Below are 25,904 nucleotides of genomic sequence, written 5' to 3'. Positions count from 1 at the left end.
AAGCTTTCTTTGAAATTTGTCCACCAGAGAACTCTAAAAGGAATCAGGTGGAGCAATGCCCAGGGGGAGACCAAGATAAGTAGCAGGAAGATTAGCAATATGACATTCTAGAATTCTATTGATTCTATGTTGTCTTCTCTCAGGAGTGTTGATGAAAAACACTTCACTTTTTACCCAGTTGATAAGCTGACTGGAAGTAGAAGAAAACTTACAAAGGGTGTCCTTCAAGATTCTGGCTTCTGAAATGCTTGAGTCCCCCATGACAATGGTGTCATCCACAAACTGTTGGTGGGAACAAATATGATCAGCTAAGGAAGGTTGGAGACCCTTAAAAAAACCTCTTGTCACCATACTTTCCATGGACCTACCAAAACATTTAGCCATAATAATGAAGAGGATAGGGGTAATGGGATCCCCTTGCCTCAATCCTCTAGAAGATTGAAAGAAGGAGGAGGGAGACTCGTTGACAAGAACAACAAAGGAGGCATAAGAGATGAGCTGCTTGAAGAGGTCCACACATTTTTTAGAGAAGCCAAAAGCCAATAGGACCTTCATGAGGAAAGACCAATCAACTCAGTCATAGGCCTTAGAGAGATCAAGCTTGAGGATGAAACCCTGTTTCCTAGCCATAACAAGTGAATGGATATTCTCATGGATGGTTATGATGGAATCAATAATTTGTCTACCTAGCACAAAACCATTTTCTTGGTGACTAGTCAGAGAAGGAAGGACCATCAAGATTCTGGAAGTTAGGACCTTAGAAATTATCTTATAAAAAGAGTTGCATAAATTGATTGGCCTAAACTTATCCATAGAGTCAGCACCTTGAATTTTGGGGATTAAAGAAATGAAGGTACCATTAATATCTTTTAGAAGTTTTCTAGCCCCAAAAAATCTTTGACCCCACTGGAGACATCTTTCCCAACAATATCCCAGAATTCTTGGAAGAAGAACATGGGGAAGCCATCAAGTCTGGGGGCATTGTTACCGTCAAAAGAAAAGACATCATTTCTGATCTCCAAGTTTGAAGTTATTGAACTTAGGGAGGAATTCTTCTGCTCATCAATGAGGCAAGGAATATTCTAAAGGAAAGAACTTTGAGCATCAACATCCAGGATTTGATCCCTACAAAGAAGATCAGTGAAGAATCTTTTGGCCTCATTTCTTATCTCCTCCTCCTTAACCAACTGCCCATTGTCCACCATCAGTTTTTTTATCCTATTTGCCACTTTATGTTTGATAGTTGACATATGAAAGAATATAGTGTTCTTATCTCCTTCCTTTAGCTAGATACATCTGGACCTCTGCTTCCAAAAAACTTCTTCTTTAGCAATGATTTCATGGTATTTTTTGAGGATCTCATTTTCTTCAGTAATAGTCACAGTAGAGAATCCATCCTTCTGGATTTGGACCTATATTTTATTGAGGTCTTTTTGAATTTTTCCTTTGGCCTCAAAAATATTCCCAAAGCTAGATTTATTCCAAGGCCTTATATTGTCTTTTATACTTTTGAGTTTCTTCACAACTCTATACATGGCAGTGCCCTCAACTTGAATGTTCCACCATTCCTGAATTTTATGGGTGAGATTTGGATGAAGAGTCCACATTTTTTCAAATCTAAAAGGAAAGTGCCTTCTTCTATTTATGGGGTCAACAAAAAGAGTAATGGGATAATGGTCAGACCCAACCCGGATATGAGAAGATAGAGAATAGAAATAATGTCTGTACCAATCATCAGAAATAAGAGCCCTATGAAGGCGAACTTGAATAAGGTCATTTCCAACCCTCCTATTAGTCCAAGTGTAATTGCAACCATGTATCTCCACATCATTAAGAGCCCGAGTGTTTATAAAATCCATGAGGGCCAGTATTCTTTCCAATTGAGAAGGGCTTCCACCAAATTTTTCCTCCTCTCTCAAAGGGGTGTTGAAGTCTCCCATGACCAGCTAGCTGACGTTCTTGAAGTTGTCCCTTATTTCCATAAGTTTTTTCCAAAAAATGCTTCTGGCTTTCAAGGTATTGGGAGCATAAATATTAGTGGGGACCCACGAGGTTCCATCTTTTAAATGCTCAAATTTAATGCAAGATAAATTTCTTTCTTGAATAAGAACATGGCCTATAAAACTATTGAGATTCCAAATAGTTGCAATGCCTCCAGAGGAACCTTCCGAGCTGCCACCATTGATACTCCCAGATTTAAAGAATTTCAAAGTTTCAACTTTATCTCTACTCATCTTAGTTTCTTGAATTAAAAAAATATCAGGTTTACTATCCCTAATCATACTCCAATTTATATCATGCTTGTGGGGATTATTTAGTCCCCTAATGTTCCAAGAGACAATCTTCATAATTACTTACCAATTCCTAACTCCTTCAGAGTCTTGTGAGTCCCATCTGATATGTTCTTGTTGGCCTCCTTGTCTCTGAATTTTTGGTTTGAAGGTCATCCTGGGGATGGGGAGACATACCCGACATCAACTTGAGCAATTCTACTAGACTTCCATAATTGGGCAGTTGAGGGAGTGGATCCTTTTTTGTTCCTATGTTTTGGAATTTTTCAGTTTGCTTCTTTCTCAGGAACCGCTTCAGGGTTACTAAGAATTCTAGAAATTTCTTCTTCATTACCCCAGTTAGGTGATTCGAAATCATGAGAAGAACTATTGACTATTTTAGAAGCTTGGTCCGAATTTGAGAGGTTCATACCCAATATAGCACATTTTTGTGCTTCTTGCATCAGACCTAATCATTAGAGGGGAAGAGTCAGTCTTTTCTTCTTGAGAGCTAGTAATATCCCCTTTCTCAGATTATTTAGCTTCCTTAGTATCCTCATCCTTTTGATCCTCTTAATTGGGAGCTTCCTTACTGGCTAAGGTGTCAGCGATTACCATCTTGATATTTTCTTTTGAAGATTCAGATTGATCTTTTAATTCCTCTTTTTGGATCTGCCCTACCAGGGGGTTGTCTTCTTTCATTTGATCCTTCCTCAGAGCTTCCTAGGGGCGAAGATTAGAGATAGAGGTTGAGGAGAGCACTTCCTTATTTTTCCTCGAGGGTCCCAAACAGTTGGTATCAACAAGACCAGTTTCCTTATTTTCTGAGTTTTTGACTTGCCATACCTTTTTCTTTGGAGCCTTTTTACTTTCAACTGAAGGTTTGGCTTTCTTGTGCTCCCCTTTAGGCTTGAGAGGACAATGTTTGGCCCAGTGACCTGCTTTCTTATAGTGAAAGAAAGCAAAGGGGATGGATTCGTATTCAATCTGTTGTTTCCATGTTCCCAACTTTGACACTATATATATCTGTTATGGCATATCTACATCATGGGCTATCCCTACAAAAAATCTGGTATGAGTGAGCCTCCTTCTTGAAGTTGTGACTAGATCTATTGAGAGGAGCTCACCAAAAGAGCTTGCTATACCTGAGAAAATAATTTCTGCCCAATACTTAAGAGGCAAACCTAGTAACTTAACCCAAACTAGGACTTGCACAAGAAGAGAATCACTCATGTTTAGATTCAGATGCCATTTCTGAAGGACCAGAGCTATCTTTCCAACCATCCAAGGACTACCACATAGGATCCTTATTTTATCTTCTTCACATGAAAAGGAAAAGGTGAGGAGGCCTTTAGGTAGAGCCAAAATTTCAACATTACCTTTCAAAGCCCATTTTCGTTTGACATAAGCCCTAACAACTTCAATGTTTGGGTGTGGTCCCATGAGTTTACCCACCAGAGAGTTTGACATACTATTTATGTTATGATCCAGAACCAAATCAGGGATAGAAATAGAGAAATTACCACCAATAGGGTCCGATATATTCTTGACAGGAGGTAAGGAGGATTTTCCAGATGGTCTAGTTCTAAAGAGGGATGACCACTTTCTAGATTCTTTTCCATTCTCCAAGACCTCTACACTTGGGTTGGATCCCCACTGGACCCCCCCACCATGTTTCTAGAATCCACATTCTTCTCTGGCAGAGTACCATCAGCTTGTAGAATATCCAAAGGCTTGTCCTTCTCCCCCATGGGGCTAGCACCATCGTTCTGGCCGCTCCCACCATTGGAGCTAGAGTTCCCGCCTTGCAGAGAATTTGAATTTTGAATTCTTCCATTGTCACCTACTCCACCTCCACGCTAGCTCTCCATTGATTGTTTGGTTGACCAAAAAACTGGTGTTATGTGTGTTATTGATGTGGTGTTGTTTCATTCTTTAACTATTAATTATCAGATTTGATTTGTGGTTTAATTTACAGTGAGTTTTTGTGCAAACTGATTCACCCCCCTCTTAGTTTGTTGCATTGTTGCCAACAGATATATGTATATTTAGAAACTCACATAGAGATATTAAAATAACATGAAACCATACCAAACCCCTAAGGGAAAGGTACAATCCAATCAACAGTTGGTGATCTCCTTATTATTCTTCAACATCTTCTAAGCTTCCATGATTGATGAAAAAGGTTGATGAAGACTTGATGAATGATGAATTTTCTCTTTGAAGACTTCACATAAAAGTTGCACTTTCACTTCATAAGAGGTCTCCTTCAATTGTTAATGGATGGGTCTTTCAAATGAGGAAATAAAATGTTATATATATGAAACTCTAACTTTAATTTTTATCATAGGCTAACCTAGAATTGATAAAATTTCACACAAAGCTAGACTTAAACATTATAATACCACTAAATTAAGATCCTGAAATTATGGGAGAAAAAGTCAAGGCTAGTGTGATTCACACTAGTCTGACCAACTTTTTTCCAAAATTGTAGGGATGTAAGGTATCATCATTAAAAAGTCAAATCCTGCTTGGTGCATCAATCCAAGGTGTTTAGATATGCTAAAATGATCTTTGAAGGTTGAAATAGGACTTTATTAGGATTTAATTTAATTAATTAATTAATTAAGGAAGATAAAATATAAAGGGGCATGCTTAGGGTTAAGGGTCCAATTTTATAATGTGTGGAATGATAAGAGAGGATTTTAGATTTAATTAAATTCATAATTAAATGCTTAAATAATTTTTAAAATGCAAAATGCAATAGATTAAGGTCGGTGCTAACCTAAGCATGAAATTGGACAACCCTAATTAAGGGTGTACAATTTACAAAGCTACAAGTAGTATAGATGTCTGGGAGGTATTTGTTTTTTATAAAGTGGTTGTGAATCATATGTAGGTAGATTTGATTGAAAAGGTGTGTGACAATCTATTGAGAAGAGCCCTGACAAAGTTTGGTAATAGAGTTTGAGGTTAGATATACACTTGACACAAAATTTCAAGGCCTATTTCATGATTAGGAGATTCTATTCCTCTTCAGTTCAGCTATTCCTATCACATGATAGTGTGTCTCTCTTGGCATCACTTTGTATCTTTCCCTAAGGTTGTGCACCTTAGTTATCAAGTTCAAAGCATTGATCTCCTTGTCCTGTGGCCTATTTATTATAATCATTCATATCTATATTGTGAGTGTGATTCTCACCATGGTTTTTCCCTTCTTGTGTTTTCCATGTAAATTTGGTGTTCATGAGCTAGTTGTGATTTGTACATTCATGATCTCTATTATAATCATTCATATCTATATTGTGAGTGTGATTCTCACCATGGTTTTCCCTTCTTGGATTTTCCATGTAAATTTGGTGTTCATGAGTTGGTTGTGATTTGTACATTCAAGATTTCATTAAAGTAATATGTCAATTGTGGTTTAAATTTAAATAGATCATAAATAAAGTTGTATTAGAGATCTGGACTGATTCACCTTCCTCTAAGTCCTATTGTGTGTTCATCAATTGGTATTAGAGCTTGGTCCCTTTTGTTGGAAATGTGCCTCAAATTCACTTGACCATTTCGGGTTGATCGGACTAGCCTAAACCAACGAAGCAGCAAAGTGATACCTCTTGGTTGTTGATCATTCTTTGATCGGTGTGACTTAGACTGATGTCTTCATATCTATCAGGTATTAAAGTAGTTGTTTCCTTGTTATGCTGATGGCCAATGGTTTTGGTCTCAAGCAGATGGATTTGCCTTAGGAACCATCGGGAGATCGGAAGTTCATGATTTTCTTTATGCTGAAACCTGATGAGGTCATTTTCGGCAATTGGGTCGCATATCAGTAATTGGGTTGACATTCTGAATGTCATGCCGATGTCCCAATGAGACCACCTTATGTTATCGGGCTATCAATGCATATTGACATAGCAGTTCTGAGTGTGTTTTGATGTCCCGATGAGGTGCGCGCTCTTGGTATCAGAGATCAGGATAGCCTTTTATGTATTGATCCCGATGGGCCGATGCGTTTGTCTCTTAGTCATCAGAGATCGGAGTAGAAGTCTACATGTCTAGGCAATGACCTGATGAAGTCACCTTCAGCGATCAGGTATCATCGAGCGATTGGATTTATCAGTTAAGAGTTATACCGATGGCTGATGGAGCAAGGATCAACTGTGGGTGTGTGATTTGACCGAGTTTCCAAAAGGTAAACACTTAGACACTAAGTGTGAGACCATCGGTGTAAATGAATATGAATCGACCTGATTCTCTGCTGCATGTGGGATAATTGATTTTCCATGATTGTAGACTGACAGAAACAGTTTGACTTCCCAACTGTCTCGGATAGATGTAACGGCCGACCAATTTGGTATTTGAAGCCGAATGTAAACCAAATGGGGGTTACAAGTTACGTAGCTATTGAGCATTTTGTAATGATTGTGTGATCTGAGTGTTGTATGTTAATCTGGAACGGTTGTATGACAGAGTGAAGGAAGTCTGTAGACTAGACTTTATTGTATTGTTTTTGACATATTGTTAATAAAGTCGATTATCTATTGATGGTAGGTTTTTTTCTCGAAAGGGTTTTCCCATGTTAACTATGTGTGTTCTCTCTCTATATTGTTTAATTGTGTTTGCTCATGCTTGTGCCATATTCTGTAAATGTTGAAATTTTGTATGCACTAGTCTATTCTCCCCTGCAAACTAACATTAGGAAAGCGAATTTGCGCACTTGCTTTCCTTACAAGTGGTATCAGAGCTTGGCCCATTTTGTTATCCTTGTTGGGTTTGGGTTGTTTTTGTGTCAGTTATGTTTTAGTCGGAGTCTTGTAGAGTGTCTACTTATTTTTTACAGGTTGAAATGGCAAGTACTTCAGGGCGCATAAACATGGAGAAGTATAATGGTTCTAGTTTTGAACTTTGGAAACTCAAGATGGAAGACTTGTTGGTCGATAGAGATCTCTGGGGTACTATGACTGTAACTTCTAAGACTTCAGGCAAGAAGCAAGAAGATTGGGATTTAGCCGACTGGAAGGCAAGGGGTCTAATCAGAATATGTCTTGCTGATTTTGTTTTGTTAAACGTCCATGAGGAGAAGATTGAACACCTTCTCTAGAATAAGTTGGGAGATATTTATCAAGACAAATACTTAGTGAATAAACTTTTCTTGAGGAAGAAGTTGTACTCTCTGAAGATGGATGCAGGAACACCATTGGCAGACTACTTAAATGCATTCAACATGGTTCTTGCACAATTAAATTCTGTTGGTGTGTCCATCCAGGAAGAAGAACGTTGCATGCTATTGTTGTGTTCATTGCCTAACTCTTGGGAACACCTAGTGATGGCTATCGGTAGTACTACAACCCAGTTCAAGATGGATATTGTGGTTGATACTCTTTTGTCAGAGGAAATGAGAAACAAGTCTTCTGAGATGAAAAAAGATGCACTCTCTATTTGAGGAAGACAAAAGGACAAAGACAAGAAGAAAGGAAAGAAGTCCAAGTCTCGGGAGAGATTTAAATCTCCAGGCAAGAATTCAAAGGTGAAGTGCTAGAACTGTGGGCAGAAATGGTATATCTGAAAGGATTGCAAGTAGGAGAAGAAGAAGAAGCATTTTGATACTAAATCTTATCAGAGTGATGCAAATGTATTTGTTGCAGCCCTAGCAGTGCCTACATCAGATGACATGTGGTTAGTAGATTATGGTGCATCTTTTCACATGACCTCCCACAAGGAGTGGTTCTCGAAGTATGAACCGTATGCTGGTGGAAAGGTATATTTAGATAGTGATTCTACATTGGAGATTGTAGGGAGAGGAAGAATTAAAATTCAATTCCCAGATTGTAGAGTGAAGGGTATAAGTGGAGTTCTTCATATACCAAGTCTGGCAAGAAACCTACTCTCTGTAAGTAAACTTAATGATGTTGGAGTACAAGTTACATTTGTGTCTGGTGGTTGCAAGATGACTAGGGGTTCCATTGTACTAGCAAAGGGCGATCACATTGGTACACTATATAAGTTAAATGCTCAACCTATATGTTGTAATGTAACTTCTGAAAAGTCTATCAAAACAATAGGATGCATAATGCTAATTCATTGGAAGCTAAACTTCCCACTGAGAAAAAAATGCTTTGACATAATAGGTTAGGCCACATAGGTGAAAAAGGTTTAAAATCCTTGAAGAATAAGAATCTAGTTGAAGGTCTAGATGATTGTAGTTTTGAGTTCGATTTCTGCGAACACTGCATTTATGGAAAACATAACCATGTTCAGTTTTATTCTAGTTCTCATAAATCTTCTGACATTCTAGATTATGTCCACTCTGATGTGTTTGGTCCAGTCGATGTACCTTCTCTGTCTAAGACTAAGTACTATGTATCCTTTGTAGACTATTATTCAAGAAGGGCATTTGTGTATTTTCTTAAAAGTAAATCAGAAGTGTTCAGTCGGTTTAAGGAATTTAAGAAACCTTGTTAAAAATTAGACTAGGAGAAATATTAAATGTTTAAGAACAGATAACGGTGGTGAATACTGTAGTGCAGATTTTGACAAGTACTATGTTGATCATGGAATTAAGAGACATAAGACTGTACCTTACACTCCACAACAAAATGGAGTTGCTGAAAGGTTGAATCGGTCTCTAATGGAGAAAGCATGGTCTGAAGCAGTTGCTACAACGTGTTACTTGTTGATCTCCTACTTCAGCATTGGTTGATAAAACCCCTATGGAAGCATGGTCTGGTAAGAAACCTTCTTTAAGGCACCTTCATGTTTTTGGTGCAGAGGCATATGCTCATGTGCCGGATGTGAATAGATCTAAGTTGGATAACAAAGCAGTGAAATGTATCTTTATTGGCTATGGAGTTGCTGTGAAAGGATACAAACTTTGGAATCCAGTGGCTGGTAAGGTTGTGTACAACAGAAGTGTGATTTTTCATGAGCTGAAACCTAGTCACTAGATCAAAATATAGTAAAGAAAGGAGAAACTGAGGTTGAAATTCCTCTAGCCAAAGATGAATCTCCAGAGATACCTAAAGATGAGGAGAGTTCAAGCAGTTCAAGTAGTTCTGAAGAAGAACATGATGGTGAGCCTCCTGTGGAACCTCAAGAAGCCTCAACACCAGAGTTAAGAAGGTCTACTATAGAGAGACAACAACCTAATAGGTATACACCTGATAAGTACAGTCATTCTATGTTGAATATTAATTATGCTTATGCTTTACTTGTAGATACTAATGAGCCTAGAATTCTAAAAGAACCTATTGAAATGTCTGATTCATATTCCTGGTTAGAGTCCATGAATGATGAAATGTCATCATTGGATAAAAATGGAACTTGTGATTTGGTGCTACTGCCTAAAGGCAGAAAGCCTCTAGGCTGTAAGTGGGTGTTCAAAAAGAAGTATGATCCAGATGGAAGCATTGATATGTACAAAGAAAGATTGGTTGCAAAGGGGTTTACGCAAAAAGAAGGTATTGACTATGGGGAAATCTTCTCTCCTGTAGCTAAGCTGACATCTATCAGATTTCTCTTGTCACTTGCAACAACATATGATTGGGAGATAGAAAAGATGGATGAGAAGACAACATTTCTTCATGGTGATCTTGAAGAAGAAATTTATATGTCCTAGCCTGAGCACTTTGTGGAAAAAGGTAAAGAACATCTGGTATGCAAACTCAAGAAGTCTCTGTATGGTTTGAAACAGTCTCTCAGAATGTGGTATCAAAAGTATGATACATTTGTTTTGTCCTTGGGATTTGTGAGATCAAAAGCTTATCATTGTGTTTACTACAAAATTGATGGTGATAGGATTCTTATCATAGCTTTGTATGTAGATGATATGTTGTTAATAGGAAACACAAAAGGCATGATCTCAGTTTTAAAATCTCAGCTTTCTATGAAGTTTGAAATGAAGGATTTAGGACCAGCACATTACATTCTAGGAATGGAGATCAAAAGATATAGGTCCAAGATGAAACTTTGGCTTAGCCAAATAAAATATATAACCAATGTTCTTGATAGGTTTCATATGTCCAACTATAAACCACAGGTTGTTCCCATTTTGTAGGGAACTAAGTTGTCTGTGCTGGACAGTTCGAAATCTCCAAAAGAGATTGAAGACATGAAAAGTGTACCTTATGCAAGTGCTATAGGCAGTCTAATGTATGCTATGGTCTGTACAAGACTAGACATTGCCCAACCAGTGGGAGTACTTAGTAGATTTATGTCAAATCCAGGGAGACCACACTAGGATGTTGTAAAGAGAGTGTTTAGATATCTAAAGGGTACTTCAGATATTGAATTGTGTTATCATGGTAATCTGAAGGATTCAAAGAGAAATCTCAGCATTTGTGGTTATACAGATTCTGATTGGGCAGGGGATATTGACAACAGGAGATCCACTAGTGGATATGTTTTTGTCCTGAACGGTGGAGCAATTAGTTGAATGAGCAAGCGACAAGCTATAGTTGCTTTGTCCACTATAGAGGAAGACTAAATGGTGGCCACACATGCTTGTAAAGAAGCAGTCTGGCTTATGCGTTTGAGTTTAGATATTGGTTTTGGTGTAGGGAAGGTTGAAATATGGAGCGAAAGTCAGAGTGCCATATGTTTGGCAAAGAATCCTACTTTCCATGCCAGATCGAAGCATGTTGATGTTCAGTATCACTTCATTCGTGACATGGTGGAAGATGGAAAAGTCAGTCTTAACAAGGTAGACACTCTGGAAAATGTTGCAGATGCCTTGATGAAACTAGTGAGCACACATAGGTTCAAGTGGTGTTCAAAATCAATGGGTCTTGATACTCATGTTTCTCAATAACGTCTGAAGTGGTAGTTGCTCCATTGAATTCCTCATCAAGTGGGAGTTTGTTGGAAATGTGCCTCAAATTCACTTGACAATTTCGGGTTGATCGGACTATCCTAAATCGATGAAGCAATAGAGTGACACCTCTTGGTTATTGATCATTCTTTGATCGATGTGACTTAGACCAATGTCTTCATATCTATTGGGTATCAGAGTAGCTGTTTCCTTGTTATGTCGATGGCTGATGGTTTTGGTCTCAAGCGGATGGATTCACCTTAGGAACCATCAGGAGATTAGAAGTTCAAGCTTTTCTTTATGCCAAAACCCGATGAGGTCATTTTTAGCAATCGGGTCACATATCGACAATTGGGTTGACATTCTGAATGTCATGTCGGTGTCCCGATGAGACCACCTTATGTTATCGGGCTATTAATGCATATTGGCATAGCAGTTCTGAGCATATTCTAATGTCCCGATGAGGTGCGTGCTCTTGGTATCAAAGATTGGGATAGCCTTTTCTATATTGATCCCGAAGGGCGGATGCATTTGACTCTTAGTCATCGAAGATCAGAGTAGCAGTCTACATGTATAGCCAATGACCCGATGAAGTCGCCTTCGGTGATCGGGTATCATCGGGTGATCGGCTTTATCAATTAAGAGTTATATCGATGGTCGATGGAGCGAGGATCAACTGTGGGTGTGCGATCTGACCAAGTTTCCAAAAGGTAAACACTTACACACTAAGTGTGAGACCATCGGTGTAAATGAATATGAACTGACCCAATTCTCTACTGCATGTGAGATAATTGATTTTCCATGATTGCAAACTGACAAAAATAGTTTGACTTCCCAACCATCTTAGACAGATGTAATGGCCGACTAGTTTGGTATTTGAAGCCGAATGTAAACCAAATGGGGGTTACAAGTTACGTAGCTATTGGGCGTTCTGTAATGATTGTGTGATCTGAGTGTTGTATGTTAATCTGGAACGGTTGTATGATAGAGTGAAGGAAGTCTACAGACTGGACTTTATTGTATTGCTTTTGACATACTATTAATAAAGTTGATTATCTATTGGTGGTGGGTTTTTCTTCCGAAAGGGTTTTCCCATGTTAACTATGTGTGTTCTCTCTCTATGTTGTTTAATTGTGTTTTCGCATTCTTGTGCCATATTTTGTAAATGTTGAAATTTTGTATGCACTAGTCTATTCTCTCCCGCAAACTGACATTAGGAAAGCGAATTTCCACACTTTCTTTCCTTACACCTTCTTGAGAAGCTTAATGTTGGAGTTATCTTTTATTAGCTAATAATTATTTATTTAATTATTAGTCTATTATACTCTACCACCCAATAGATGGTAAACACTACCACCCAAGCATGTAAAACCCAAAGGTCCAGCCCCACTGCTAGAGATAGACACAAGGCCCTAAACACAAAAAAAAGAAGGATAGCCCATAAAATAACTTAACATACACCACAACCAAGATACACAAGACACCACTAAACAAGATAAGAAAGTAAGGATAATAACCAAAGGACTACTGGAGACATTAACATTAAAGAAATCAACAACATAAGATACTAGGATACATGAAGGAGAGAGTGTCATCATAAAGAATCTCATGAGTTACCCTAGTGGTTTGAACCTCTCCTAACTCTAGACCTCGACCCCCATGGAGAGCTCATGTTGTATTGTATAATTCTTTCTTGAAGACAAGGTATTGCACAATCATACTAGTTCAAAACATCTCTTTAGATGAACATGCCTTTCGAAGCTCATCCTCTATCTATACAAGCACTTGAGGCCATGAGTGGGAAAAAAAACTTATCTTTTTAGTATGTAAAACCCAACCTGAAGTTTTATTTTAATGTTATCACTTATTAATCTACTCTCGTATTGGATACCCTAGTAGCCACATAGGGCCTTGGCCACCATAGAGAGCCACTCCCCCTTAATGCACCTACACAACCTATCCTCTATGAATCAAAATAAGAATCATGAAACATATGATATACAAATAGAAACATCAACAATACGTATACATGAATAGATTGCATAATCTACAAATAGGACTTCCAAACAAAGACCAATCACAAGGTCAAGTCCTAAAACTGAATCATGTAACCTCAAAATCACTATTCCTTCTCCCAAGAAAAATCAAGAAAGGGAATATGAACATCAATCCATCTAAAATAAGTCCAATAAGATAGAGAAATCCAAAACTAATGGGATACATAGTCACTTGTAGCCTCTGGGGCTAATCGAGAGTCAAAATTAGGTCAAAATTACAAACTGAGTCAAACCCAAAAGACATACACATTTGGCCTCTATACCTGCACATTTGAGAATCTAATACTATGCAATTTGGGCTTATAGTTTCACAATTGAAGCTCTAAGTGTGTACAATTGAGCATTGAGGCTACATAATTTCTTGAAAATGCAAAAAAATTAAAACAAAAACATAGCATAAAAACTCAAAAATAAATTATATGACAAATGCTCATTTGGAAAAGGCCTAATAACATCCTAGAAACATAAAAATGCAATTGTAGAGAATCTTACAAGGATTTCAATCAAGCACAAAGAAAAATTGAACAACTAAAATAATCAATCCCCACACCTGCTTTAAGAATGTGGCAAAATTTCAAAAACCTGAATAAGGAACTAATTTCAAACAATAGGTAATCAAATTAATATTCCCAAATCCCCCCTAATATTCAATTTCAAATAAAATTGCAATTAAAACTGAAAGCAAAACCAGGAGATAGGAACCTACTTGGAAACCTATGAAGAAAGATATGAGAGAGAGAGAGAGAGAGAGAGAGAGAGAGAGAGAGAGAGAGAGAGAGAGAATTTGTATATGAATCTCCAAAATATGTATCCTCTTCCAATTAGCAACAAAATTCCAACAATCACGCCCAAAGAAATCCAATCCAAGAAACAATCTTTCAATCAACATTGTTCAAAGATGCAAACCCTTCTCCTATTTCATGATCCCAAAAATCTCCTTCAAAATTCTCCGCAAATTGTAGTAATAATTCTTCTCCCAAAATTTTGTCAAAAAAAATGTCAACCATAAAATGCTCATCCAAAGACTATAAATAATACTCAATTAAAACCTAAATAAAGCTTCACAAAAACATGCATAAAAGAAAAGAAAAATCCTAATTTGAAAATCATCAAAATAGCTTCAAAAACATAAAATCAATAATATTAAATTAATTTCCAAATAAATCCTCATAAAACAATTCAAATAATAATATTGAAATATTAAATCAACAATTAAAAATTTCCTAGAATTAATTAACTTCCACTCAACAAGCATGCAAAGAATAAATAATTAATTCCAACTAAATATATAAAAACCAATATATAATCCAAGTCATAAGTATACCATCACTAGCATCAATATGTCCATCTATAATATAAAGTATAGAAAGTAATCATGTCCTGAAACATATAAGCATCATAAAATAGTCAAATGGCACAGATCACATGAATATATCCACACACATACAAACGAAATAAACCACACATAATGAGTCAAACATAGACTAACAGGTCAAAGTAATAAGTATCTAAAGAAAAGCATGGGGTGGGGGAGGGTGGGAGTGGGTGGGGAGGTTTACTACAAATTGTTGCACAATTATATGTGATTACAGTGATAAGAATAATGCTATAGATATTCATGCTTGTATCTTATTGGTGATCCTACCAGAGATATATATGCAAGCAGTCAATTAGAGTAATATGAATATGGTTTTATGCTTAATGGGATTCTTTGTTTTGTTGACTATGATGGCAATAGATTTAGTTATATTTTATTCATCTATTATTTCTTTAAGAAATATAAGTTGGATGCCTCTACTTTAGATGAAGGGTGTATTGATTCGAATACTACAGGGATATGTGAGCTTTTTTTAGAGTAAAAAAGTTTTCTACCTTGGTGACTCTTCAAAATGTGGATTTGAAATGTGAAATTGTGGTGTAAATGATGATATTTATTTTTATATTCTTAATGTGACTATGTGAGCTTTTTTTAGAGTAAAAAAGTTTTCTACGTTGGTGACTCTTCAAAATGTGGATTTGAAATGTGAAATTGTGGTGTAAATGATGATATTTATTTTTATATTCTTAATGTGACTATAGTGATCCTAAATATTTTGATAATGAGGCAAATTAAAGCCTCTGGTTGATGAGGTTAGGGCATTAATGGAAAAAAATGAACACAAGGAATAATGTCCTTTATAATGAGCTCATTGCTCTACTTGATATAAGAAATTATGATCTCTAGTGTTGCAGAGAAAATATTATCTTTGCAAGTTACCAAGAGTGAAGACTCTGCAGAGAATTAGCTCAAGGAGAAGTCACACAATAAATATTATGATTTGAAGAGAGATGAAGAAATATCCTATTATTATAGTCAATAAAAATTAATTGGCATGTTGTACATCTTTGATTTTTCTCCATCTTATCTACCTAGCTTAGAGTTGAAGTGCGATTTTAACAAGATAGAGATGTCAAATTGGAATGTCAATGAAACGAGATGAGGAAAGACGAATCCCCTAAAGATAATACAACTGCCTGCAAGCCACACCAATCGAATAAATCTGACCAATGAAAATTGATCTCATTTTATTTTTAACGATACTTTTCTTATTTAAAGAAATATATATTTACATTTACAACAGATATTCCAAGAGTTGTGCACCTCCATAATTGGATTCATCATATAGTTCATTATAATTGAAACATCGCGTAACCCACACTGAATGGATTCTTTGGAATGGAACAAACTTTAAACGCCATCAAACTGTAAAGAATATAAGATCAAGGAGTGAAGAACTGGAATGTTTTTAACAATTTCAATTATTAAATTCTCATAATGATTTATCGTAAAACGATGCATTCTTTGCGTACCCAATTTCAATCATTAAATTCTCAGATCGATAGGTTAAAAATCTTTAAAAGTGGATTTATAATTTGCGAGAAATCTGTTCTAGTCAAACTATTTTCTATGGTATGATGCGTCATGCATTACAGAGGTCAAATCCTCAGTATTTTATTAAATTAAGCAATTTATTCGAGCAATCTATGGGAAACAAAGTTAAGTTCATTAGGAACAAATACTAATGAATAATGTTTGTCATTACATACTTTGCATGCTAAATCTATTTGATTTTGCATTATTGAATCCTTTGGGTTTGTTTGCATAGTTTTTTAATGACATGACTACTTTCATATTCAAATTACATCTTAATTTCTTACAAATACTTGCTTTCATTTTCAACATGAAGCTACAATCTCAAATATAGATATGTGGCTCTTTTATGCATTTTAGAAAGAAAAATATTCATAAAGGGATGCATATTTATCACACTCTCCTCCCTTAGTTCTCTATCATGTGATTTAATAAACCATATAATTTTTTGATAATTAGGTTTCTCCTTTCACTTATGCATAGGTGTCACTTCTATAAACCATTTTGTAGTATATCTCTTTGTTGTGAGTATCATGGTAGTTCTTCATATCATATTATCAATATCTCTTCCTCTTAATTTGGCCTCATCTTGCATGACTCTACTAATTATTTTTATTATGATTGAAAAATGATATTTATTACCCTTGGAAGTCTATTGTTCATAGTATTAATTGTCTAACATATGCATACATAGGTTTAATATTAATTAGATCTTATGTGCGTGCTTCTACTTATTCATTTGGTGGATTTTTCCTTTGTAATGGCATCTTTATGTTCTTAATATTTAATAGAATATTTTGATTCAATTGAATCACACTAGCCTAATCCACTCTCTTGGAAGTGTACTTTATATGCAATTGCAAAAACCTTCAATTCTTCCAAGAAAAAGCTAATTGTCTTTAATATTTGTCATCTTCACTAGTTATAAATGAATGTTCTTTCATATATGTGAATAACACATTCTCTCATATTGATCCACTCATGTCACACATAAAATATAATATATTTTTGGTACAAACCTATAATAATGAGACAATCAATAATAAATTAGTTAATCTTGGATATCATATCATACTTAAACTTAGAATTCAACTCCAACTATGAGGCATGTTATGCTAATTTTTACAACTAATTTCAAATAATTCCATTATGGTTTTCAATGGTATCTATTGAGACGAGCATGAGTTATTCCAGTGTCCCTTATAGTTACTCACTTTTTAACAATTACAACTTTATGTTGTAAAATTTAGTCTCTATATGTTAAAAGAAAATTTCCAACATCCATAGTTATAGGTTGTTAAACTAAGAATTATAATTCTCATTCATTATTTTTGTTTTGTTATATTATGCTTTGATATGAAAGAAATAATTCATTTTGTATATTTCACACTTTAGTTCTAGGATATGGCTTAAATGATTAAGACCATCTACAATATTTAGTTTCTCCCTGACAATTTGAACCTTATCAAGTTTGGATTTATTGTACATTGATAAAAATTCTTGAAAATTTATCTAATAGACTAGAAATCAAAACCTTTAACCATATATGGTTGAGTATTTATGCTATATGTGTTACTATTAGAATTATAAAATGTGTATTATGATTATGTCTTTTGTCTTAAATCTCACCACCATTTAACCAAACATTATATTTAAAGATACCATTAAGATTTATTACATATGTTATATCCAACAATTTTTCTCACTTCACATATTAGAAAAACCATTTAATAATTCTATGATACAACATGCCTACATAAAATGGGTGGCTATCACTATAATAAAATATCCAAAGAACAAACCTAGAAATGATAACTCGTCTATTTATTTAATTTTTTACTATATATTTTATATAGTTGCTATTTTTTACAAAAAAATATGATAAATAATAAATTCTTATGTTCACTAAAATATCATATGATCTCCTTGCTAGTTATCATTAGATTATCTACAACCAAATTGACTATACTTTGGATTTATATGGAATTCTATGTGCTCATTAGCAAATGATAAATGCATATCAAAATATAATTGATCATAGTCTTTAATATGCCTACACTATGAATCAAATTTATTTATTTATAATATTACTGATGATGTTAGGTCCTCCATAATTAAAAAATTACGTAATTGATAAAGTACACCAAATAAGCATGAATAAATGACATGTTCAAATTTACAAGACCAAGGACATAGTATTGTTGGCCATTTGGAGGAATTTATTATGTGTTGCATTGATGTTTTGTCATTGATGTCAACATTAGTTGTTTTGGATGCTTTACTGGCACCCTTCTGGTCTCGGTAAGATGTATGGTTTCTGGTTGGATTGGATCCGACATGATCGGGTATGCTCTGGTATGATTTGGATTATTCATGCTACTCATGTTCATATTTAGTCAATTGGTTTTGCCCTAGTGATCGGATTCTATCCTATTTTCTTACAAGCTTGGTTTGTGGTTCTGGTGAGAGTTTCATTGGCAGAGCTTTGATGAAGATCTTTGATGATATGCATAAGTGGTGTTGGTGCAACTCCTGGTATGGTTTCAGGATGTTGATGGTGATCATGTTCGAGACTTGGCAGATTGGGATCATTGCTTTAGCATGTGTACCTATATTGGGTCTCGATTGATCTAGGTTATGGACTGACTTAATGTAACATGTGGATTGGACCTCTCAATGTGTTTCTAGGATATCTTATGGGTTGGATGTTATTTTTTTGGTCTAAGACTGACATGTTTTGAAATTATGTAATTGGTTTATTGTTTGGGGGTCGACCTGATTGTTTATGGTCGAGGGTTTGTATATATATGATTTAAGATCTCATTGTAGCTCATGGTCATGGGAATGGGATATGAATATGTAATGTGCATGTTGGCATTCTACATCTTGACATATATAAGAAAGTGTTAATAGAAGTTGTAGATGATCTACCAAATGAATTGTACATGAGGTTAGATGCTAAGAGAATTGCAGTAATGGAGCTAGATAAGAAACTAAAGATTGAAAAACTTCTAGCAGTACATCCGGTTAACTCTATAGAAGAAATTGATGAACTAATTAGCGAAGCTAACAGATCAATTTTTGCAAGTGGACACTATTGAAATGTGGCGACTGATCAGCAAAGTACTGTACACTCAACACGTATCCTTGTTGGGGGTCCTGGGCACAGATTCAAGGGCGGCAGCCCCTGAGAAAAGTGGGGGTTTGGGGGTGGGAACCCCCGAGAAATTTTTTTTTGGGTATTTTTTTTATGAAAACTGACATTGTAATAAAACCCTAAAAAGGCCGACTTTGTTTTTGCCCTAAAAACACATGTTATAAGTGGTTGGGATGCTTAAGGCATTGTAAGGTTGATGTACTATTTTTGCTGGATAATAAGAAAGATTGGACGACTGTGTATGGTGGACGTAACTCATTCTGGGTGAACCACATTAAATCTCTATGTTATCTGTGTCCTGTTTTATTCCTTTATCTTTTGTATTTAAATCTGCATATAATTGTTAGTTCATATTTTCTTTGGATCTACTTGAAACCCTAACAGACACTGGCATGTAAGCCTAATGGCTAGTAGAGTCAATGAAATTGCAGAGGAAACAACAGACAAGTGGGACATCTTTTTTGTAGAGAAGGAAAAATGGGAAGAGCTAAACAGACCTAAGAAAACTTTCAAGGTTTATCAAAAGGATAGAGACAAAGGAAAAGGTAAAGTTGGTGGATTACCAAACATAAAAGTAACTGACAACCTACCACCACCTTTGGTTACTCCACCAAAACATGCTAATAACACACCGGCTACTGAGAATGTGGACACAACACATGAGGACACTAACCCTGAGTTAGAAATTTTGTACACTATGAACATTGATACTCAGGAAGTAAACATTGTAGTGGATAAGGATAACACATAGGTAAAGAAAGATATTGCTACTGAGCAACTAACAGAACATATTGAGGTTGAAACACATACAAGGAAAGCAGAGCAAGAAGAGAATTCAGTGGAACCCTTGGACAGTGGAATGGTTACTGGTAATACTGATGCAAGCACAGAGAAACCGACAGAGACTAACAGAGATACTAACAGCAGATAGTGCAGAGAAACCAACTAAGAAACTGACCTATTCATAGATACACATTGAGGTAGTCCAACCAACAATCACTGAGAAACCAAAACCATTGCTAGTAGAAATGCAAACATAGACTGATCCAATAGAGGTTGATACAAGCAAATTGGTTACTCCCACTGGAAGCATTGAGATTGTAAAGGTAGTTGGTCAGACATCTGGTACTTCACTGACCAAATTTAGACCTACTAATGTGACTGAAGTACTTCTGGACTCAATAAAGAAAATAATAGATTGAAATGCATTGGCCTATAAGGCGATTGATGACACAATACCCATTCATAAGATGATTGCACCCAAATGCAATGTAGATAATGTAAAGGATTTTTTAAGTTAGTTAGACACATTGTCTAAATATATTGCTGGTAATATATTGACAGTTGATCAAATTAATGAGGAAACATTCAATGAGAAAATGGAAAAGGAAAAAGGAAAATTCTTTGAGGAAACAATAAACAAGTGCACGGAACACATCAATACACTTTTACCGGTAATGAATACAACAATTTTGGAGTATAAGGAATTGTACAAAGATACTTGCAAGACAAATTTGTTAACAGTGGACATTGATAAGGAAATAAGCAAAGTTCAAAAGGAGATAAATGATATAGCTGATAATATTATTGGTTCATCTGAACCTATATCAATTATTGAACAAGAATTTGATGGATTTGAGGAAAAATTGGAGAAGTTAGAGAAAGAGAAAGAAAGGATCAAGGCAAAATCCAGAGAGCTTAAGCACAAACTCAGTCCTAAGTTAGACAACCTTATCTCTCTAAGGAAAGAAATCTCTGAGGCATTAATTCAAGGTCAAAGGTCATCGGAGGAACATATGCATCATCTCACCAATACAATCCAGAGAACTGAGACAACTATGAAGGACAACAACAAATTCATATAGAGCTTAAACTTGGTATTAGCAGACATATTCCAGATTGTAACCAACCGATTACAAAGTTAAAGTTGAAATTTTGCACTCATTTGACAATTTTTGACAAACTTTGTCATTGATGTCAAAGGGGGAGGAAGTGGAAAGAGAAAAATGGCTATTCAGAGGAGATCATCTACTCAGGGGGAGCACACATTTTTGGTAACTTTTTGGACTTCATTTTTGGAAATAAATTTTTGGATTTTTCTCATGAGTGTTGCCATCAATGCCAAAGGGGGAGATTGTTGGCATTCTACACTCTAGTGAGAAATGATGGTGTTATCATTGATGGCAACCTACTGGAAACCTTGTGGCATTCATCTGGTAAATCACCGACAGACACTTCACTGGCAGCGACAAGAATGTATATCGGCACCCTAGCCGACAAGAACAAACTTTTGTTTATTGTATTTAATTGTAAATATCTTTTTGTAAAGCCAACATGGTATATTGTAATAGACTCATATATGTATGAGATCTTGTAAATCATTTTGTAATAATGGATACATGATAGTAGAAGTGATGAGCGAATATTAAGGCAGATTTTGTATAAGGTTTATGGTTATAGTATGATGTTGAATTGTAGCAGTACATTATATTGGATTTTCATAATCCATTTTGTAAGTCAATGAGACTTCCATTTTGTAGATTGAGCAATGAGCTCTAGGCAATTGGCCTTCCTGCATATGTAGGCCCCTCTTGTAAGTAATATCCATTCATTGGCCAGTGAGTGAATATTGTGGGTCACAAATCCCACCAAGGTTTTTCCCACACCGGGTTTCCTTGTTAAACATCTTGTGTTATGGTGTGTTTTCTATGTTGTCTTTACTGTTCCTATTTACTGCATTAATTCTTGTTTACCGGTACACTATTTTTGAATGCAAAATGCTTAATAAGGTTAAATATTCTATAAACTGGTTAGATACTGATTCACCCCCCCTCTCAGTATCTTTGGGGCTATCATTAATCCTAACAGTGTGAATAATGTAATATCATTCAAGCAGAGGATTTGGTCGATCATTGGAGATCGAGTTGGGTTTATGTAAGAGGATTTAGTCCTTTGGTATTGAGCTTAACCAGAACTGTACTCAAGCATAGGAGATGTTATCTTTGCAGTTCATTCATTCTTCTGAACTGTAGTCTAGATTTCTATGTAGTCAGTGAGACACCTTTTGTGATGAGTAGTGCGCTTTAGGCTGCTGGACTTCCTACAAGTGCAGGCCCCTAAATTGTAATTCACATACTTACTGCAGAAGTATTGGCTGACTGTGGGTAGACCTCCCACCATGGTTTTTCCCTTTACCGGGTTTTCCACGTATACATCTTGGTGTCATTTGGATGGTATTTATTCTCTGACTATTGTTTATGCTTAATTGGTTTAACTGTTATTCTGGTATTTGGTTTAAGCATTCTGGTATTAATGTTTTGGGTTCCAGTATTAAAGTTTTAATTGCTAAATGTTCTGGTAACCTGTGACAACTGATTCAGCCCTGCTCTCAGTTGTCTTCTGGTTATTTGAACTGTCTAACAAGTATTTATATAGCAACATTAATATTTAGTACATAAATAAATTACAAGGTAGAACATAAAGAGACATAATCCTTTAAAATAGACCATAAGGTCAAGTACATTGAATACATATGAAAAAATTATGCAACTCCTCCTAGATCAAGAAATCCTAGAAATATGTCTCCCTAAGTACAATAAGGGTGATAAAATTGCTAGAGCACATATCCAGCCTACCACCAAGAATTTACACTTTCCCAAAATCTTTCATGACATGAAAGATACTTGACCTAGTAGGAGGAGACTATGAAAGTAATATTGGTAAGAGTAAATGGAATTTGGCAATATGATATATATACATTCTAATGCAAAATATTTACTTATCTATTTAAAGTCAATTCAATAATTCAAGATCCATCTCAAACACAAGAAATAACATAGTAACTTTATGTGATTTCCAGTACACTTTAAAGAAGACTCCAAAATACTTATAAGCATACAAGAGTACACAAATGCAAACAAAAATCACATATGAACACATAAGAGTATTCACAAGAGCATGTGTCTATCCATTTTCTTATATGTATATGATGACATTACAAAACTCATGCTTTGTTTTCCTACTAAAATCCATGGAATGAAAGCATAAGTAAATGATATTACTCCATGCAACCAAATCTACATGACTTATAATTTATCATGAGTATTTATATGATTTTATTTTCTAATAAAAAGGTGATAACATTCATGTATCAATGAACACATTGTTTAAACATTATAAAGGATATTTTAGCCATAAATGTGATTATGCAAATATTTAATAAAAGAAGGCATAACAAATGTACATGTATAAATATACATATATAATCATAAGAACATGTATGTGTATATATTGTTATACTAAAACTAAATAATGATAACTAAAACATGAATAAGCCTTTCATCGAGGGTAGAATGAAAACATACACATGCAAGGGAGAACTTAACTTGTTCCATTGATACTATGAATCTATAAAAAGAATATTATATATAATAGTCTTTCTCCTAGAAGGGTTAACATTATGTAATGATAAGCTTTGTTTTCTTATCCAAGTCACTAAAATTTGTTAATTATTCTTATTTATGTAATTAAAATATTATAATTAAGCTCCTCTTGATACAACAAATCAATAATGAAACCCATGTAATCATGCTATACATATAGCTACCATATAGATAGTTCCACAACCAATACTAAAATAAATAACAAAGACTAATGACTAGGTTATGTTGACATCAAGTATGATGATAATTGTTTGAATAAACCACAAGAATGAGAGAGGGCGAATCAATCTTGATCAAACACTTGAACTTTATAACACAATTCAATATCAATTTAACATTAATCTTATTAGCATGCTAATAAAAGATAAAATAATGACACCATGCACAAGAGAACACCAAATTTATGTGCAAAACACAAACATGGAAAAACCATGGTGAGAGTCCACTCACAATATATTAATAAGATTAAAATATTGTTTTAGTCTCACTTGTAATAAAGTTCACTACTCCTTGAAGAACTTTCAGGTTGAGATACACTATCCTAAAGCAAGATACAAGGGACTTGCAGGTTGAGATGCACTTCCTCAGGGAAAGATACAAAACTTGTAGATGAGACTCACTATCTCCAAGAAAGGTACTTGAATATATGAATCAAGATGAATAGGCATTCAACAATACTACCACCAACAATATCCACGTATGAGCCTTAGCCTCAAGCAACCAATGCCAAAGAATTGACCACACACTTCTTCTACCTCGGCTTTGCATCACTGCTTTTGTAAATGATATTATCATGTAAGCACATCATGTGGATCGGTTCACACACTCATCCACACCATTGAAATTTATTTTATCTTCTATATATACCATCTTATTTATTACAAACATCAACTTGGTCAGCCAATGCAAAGGAGTGTAAACATAGGTCCTCTCAAGTTGGCCACCAAAATATAAATTTGGTGAAGGTGGTCCAATCTAGGAGATAGAGAGGACCTAAAAACATCATACCACTTTTTTCTAAGAATTTCTAAAAAAAATATATGCTATCACATATGGACTCCAACCTCGACAATAATGGAATGTGTAGATTAATAAAAAAACACATCACTAGTTGGCCAAAAACATATCTTCTAGATGAACAAACCCAATGTTGATCCTCACATGCCAAGGTAAGACCTCAAATTAATGTAATTTACAATGTTCAAAATAAGTGGAGACACTCAATAATACACCACAAGGAAAATAACATTTTTTGTTGGCCAAACTAGAGCAATTTCCATGAAAGACAAGTGTAAGACATAATGTACCATTAAATGATCTTCCATCATCATGTAGAGAAAGAAAGGTTGTTCCTTGAACATTCGACATCATTCCCAAAAACTTCTTTCTCCTTTCCACATCAAGAACATGCTGTCACAACACAACTGATATAAAAACACTTAATTTTGGAGATCTAGGGAAATTAGTCATGCATAGAGCACCACTATCACCTCCTCTAGACATCACCAACATCTAAAAATTGAACTAAGACATACCACAAATATTCTAAAAATGTTCTCCAAGTTGCAACACTTGAAACATTAATGTAGAGAAATTTAGAGCATTCTTTAGACCAATTCTAATAGACATCCAAACTATCAGCAAACTACAATCACCAACCACATTAGCCGCAACACTAGGGACTTAAAAAAATAGGAGTACAATGTCTATAGATCATAAACATTAGGTGCAATTATACAAGACCATATCATGAAAAGAAGAGGAATAAGGAGCATTCTTCCAAATATTCATTTGCCAACTTACTTAATCAAACTCTCAAGGACAATAATGTCCTAGAAACATCATCTTTTCGCCCAATATTAAGTTCATAAGATCAATATATCCATTCTATTTCCATGCATGTAATTCTCATCTTAATATCTCAAACCATCAGTATCACCATCTGTATCAAGACATCATACAAAGTCTAGAGATAAAACACTAAGAAGGTGGACATCCACAAAACATCTGCAACCAATATTCATCTATTCACTATCTAAATTACAATATCTACCAATCAACTATCAACATCATCACTTCTTCAATAACTGTCATAATTATATATCCAACTAATCTCCATATCGTCAATGATAACACAACACAATCAACATAACAACATAACACATACACCATATATTGTTAGACATCAAGAGATTGGCATCAATGACAAAATATATTTCCAACAATCTTCTTCTTTGTCATTGATTGTGACTTATTAA

The sequence above is a fragment of the Cryptomeria japonica genome, chromosome 2, assembly GCF_030272615.1.
Source record: "Cryptomeria japonica chromosome 2, Sugi_1.0, whole genome shotgun sequence".
NCBI classification, from domain to species: Eukaryota; Viridiplantae; Streptophyta; class Pinopsida; order Cupressales; family Cupressaceae; genus Cryptomeria; species Cryptomeria japonica.
Note: the sequence above shows the minus strand (reverse complement) of the source record.